Source organism: Microtus oregoni, unplaced genomic scaffold (genome assembly GCF_018167655.1).
Source record: "Microtus oregoni isolate MIOR12 unplaced genomic scaffold, Mior012 000007F_ref0000211, whole genome shotgun sequence".
In the NCBI taxonomy this organism is placed as follows: domain Eukaryota; kingdom Metazoa; phylum Chordata; class Mammalia; order Rodentia; family Cricetidae; genus Microtus; species Microtus oregoni.
Window position 1 is genome coordinate 58,374,373 of NW_024543066.1, and position 3,657 is coordinate 58,378,029.

A 3,657-nucleotide genomic window follows, 5' to 3' on the forward strand; every position below is an offset into this window, starting at 1 on the left:
TATTTTTGTCACATGCCCTTTTTTCACGTTGTTCTTTAGTGACTTTTATACCCTATCATGAACATGGCTATGTTAGTGATGAGCTGTAGCCAATGTGATGAAGAAAATATAAAAACAAAAAAAATGCTGGGTGTATTCGCCCATGTGTTTAATCCAAGCACTTGGGAGGCAGAGTTTAAGGCCAGCCTGATCTACAGAGTGAGTTCCAGGGCTACACAGAGAAACCCTGTCTTGAAAAGAAAAAAATACCAACAAAATGATGTTACATTATAAAATGTCCAGAAGACTACATTGTATTTTGATTCATAAGATTACTTAATAAATCTTTTAAAATTGAAGCATATAAATGATTAAAAGTAAAACTGGGTTTTTGTATTTTTGGAAGATGGCTCAGAGGTTGAGAGTACTTGCTCCTCTCTTAGGGGACCTGGGTTCATTGCCCAGAATCCTCATGGTAGCTCTCAGTTATCCATAATCCAGTCCTGGAGGTGGGGGGCGGGTGGTCCATTGCCCTGTTCTGGTCTCAGTAAGCACCTCACATACAAGATGCGCATAAATATATACAGGCAAAACACTCATTAAATAATTCTCTTTTTTAAAGTCAAGCTGTTTTTGAACACCTGTGAGGAATTAGTTACTTATTTCTGTGGTATTGGTGATCAAACAGGATCTCTCACATGCCAAGTAATTTCTCTACCAGTGAGCTATGCCCCCCAGGCATGAGCCTAGGGAGGGGGGATTTGCAACAAGCATAAAGACGGTTCTACTGGCTGAGAATGCAGAGAGCGTGGGACCTCTTTCATGAGGATGGGTTTGGGGGGATTCAGGTGAAGGCTGGCTCCATGGCATAGCAGAGATCACCAGGCCACCAGGCAGCTCCACTCAGCCTTCCAGGAGCAAAGGTGTCATTCCCTTCCCTTGAAGAAGAAACCATGCCTACTTTCTGTAAACTGTGCCCTTTACACTCACTAAGACCTGGAGTTTATTCCCAGTGCTCTATAAATTGTGTGGCCACATGTGGAGGTCGGAGGATGGCTGGCTGGAGTCAGTTCCCTCAATATGCCAGGCTATATTGGAATTTATTATGCCAGGGTTTGGTGGTATAGAGGCTCCCTCTGCCCACACTGATATTTCTTGTGGTTGTGGGAAAACCAACTTTGCCTAAGTCTATTTTTTTCATGTTTTAAAAAAACAACAATAGCCAGGCAGTACTGGTGCACGCCTTTAATCCCAGCACTCGGGAGGCCGAGGCAGGTGGATCTCTGTGAGTTCGAGGCCAGCCTGGCTTACAAGAGCTAGTTCCAGGACAGGCTCCAAAGCTACAGATAAACCCTTTCTTGAAAAACCAAAACAAGAAAAAGAAAAAAGAAAAACAGAGAGGTGGGGGAGGAAGGGATGGGGTGGACAGAGGAGGAAGAGAGAGAATGCAGGAAGGGGTGATACCTGTCTCTCTCACAAGGTTCTTAGAGAAGAGATGTAATATTTGAAAACTCTTGGAAGTTTTTAAATGTGAGTAAAAAACATGGTAAACATTAGAGTAAGATTTTCAACATTTTTGATCCTGAAAACAAGATTTTAGTCTTCATTATTCTTCATACTGAACTGTGGGAGTGTCTGAGACCACCAAGACCAAGTGTTGGTATACAAGAGGAAAGAAGATAGATCCGTTCAAAATGACTCAGTAACTGATGTTGGTTCAAACTTCGAGAGTCTGACAGCAGGTAGTTAATTTTTGGCATATTTAAGGACAGCACAATTTGGAACAAGGCTTTATACTGATAATTAATCTGATGTATACAAGAAAGCTTAAGACATGACTACATCAAAACTCTTTGTAAAGCACAAGTGATGTCTTCCATAATGATAGGTTAGCTGATGAAACAGCTGCTGTCAGACTCTCGAAGTTTGAACCAACACCAGTTACTGAGTCATTTTGAACGGATCTATCTTCTTTCCTCTTGTATACCAACACTTGGTCTTGGTGGTCTCAGACACCCCCACAGTTCAGTATGATAAGAGTGTGGGGAGAGAAGATGGTAGCACTACAGCTGAAGAGAGACAAGCCCAAGATAAGGGTCTGGGGGAGATGATAGCACTGTAGATGAAGAGAGACAAGCCCAAGATAAGGGTCTGGGGGAAGATGATAGCACTGTAGATGAAGAGAGACAAGCCCAAGATAAGGGTCTGGGGGAGATGATAGCACTGTAGATGAAGAGAGACAAGCCCAAGATAAGGTTCTGGGGGAGATGATAGCACTGTAGATGAAGAGAGACAAGCCCAAGATAAGGGTCTGGGGGAGATGATAGCACTGTAGATGAAGAGAGACAAGCCCAAGATAAGGTTCTGGGGGAGATGATAGCACTGTAGATGAAGAGAGACAAGCCCAAGATAAGGGTCTGGGGGAGATGGTGTGGCCTGGCTACATAGATAGTGCAAAATTCACCCCATTTGTTCCTAGCCTTCTGGGTGGAAAACAGGTTTACACCTCTCCCTTTGAAAAGACAGCCCGTGTGTTTAATATGTCAGTTTTCCCTAGTGCTTATCTGTGAGCTACATGCCTCCTACACTAATAACTTTGGGCAGCCTTTCCCTATCGGTGGTGTTCATTTCCTCTTGACGAAACTATGTCAAAGCCTATGAGAGAGTACACTGTAAGGGAAGAAGCTTCCATTGCCTGCCATACAGTCAGTCTCCAACTACACGTCATCCTAATGCTTCTTCTATGGTTAAAACTGCTCTATTGGGGTCTGGAGAGGGAGAGATGGTTCACTGGGCAAGAGGACACTGGCACAGAGGACTTGGGTTCACTTCTTGACACCCACATAGTGACTCACAACCATCTGTAATCTTTGTTCCACGGCATCCAGTTTCCTCTTCTGATTTCTGAGAGCACCAGTCACACACGTGGTGCGCATACATACATGCAGACACTTATACACACAAACTAGTAAAAGCTTTGGGGTCTGTTTATAGATGGCCGTTAACACTAGTCAATAAGTACTGATATCCCCAAACAAGAGCTCAGAGCTCCGTGACAAAGATTGCTGATCCACAGAGAAATAAGTCGAACAAAGCCATGACCGTGCTGACTGAAGCCTGCCCTGCTTCTTGCAGAACGAAACCACAACTGACACATGGCATATGCCGTTCCAACTGTGAGAACCACAGAGTCTCCATATAGAACCTCCCACCCACAGACGCATCGGTTCCGTCAGCCTTCTCAGACAGCTTTTTCCCTCTAGAACGGTGTCGTCTTCCCTAATCTTTATTTATTGCCTGTGTGGGCACCCACACTAAGGGGCACATGTGAAGAATCCTTTCTCTTCTCTCACTTGGTGGCTTCCAGGAATCGATATCAGTTCACCACGCTTGGTAGGACGTGCCTTTACCCAGCTGAGACATTTTGACCGCCTGGGAACTGTGTTTTCAAAACAGTCGTGGGAAGCAGTACTGGGGTCCTCTGGGTAGCCTGAAGAAGGACCAGCAGTTTGGCAACCACCCACAAACCTGAATGCCAGAACTGGCCACTCCAAAAATAGAACTTAATTTTATTTCTACATGAGACATAAATTGTTTTCAAAGCTACCCACTGCCCCAGTTAGATTAGAAGAAATATCTAAGTAAAGTAAGATGGTGACATAGGGCTGGACATCCAGT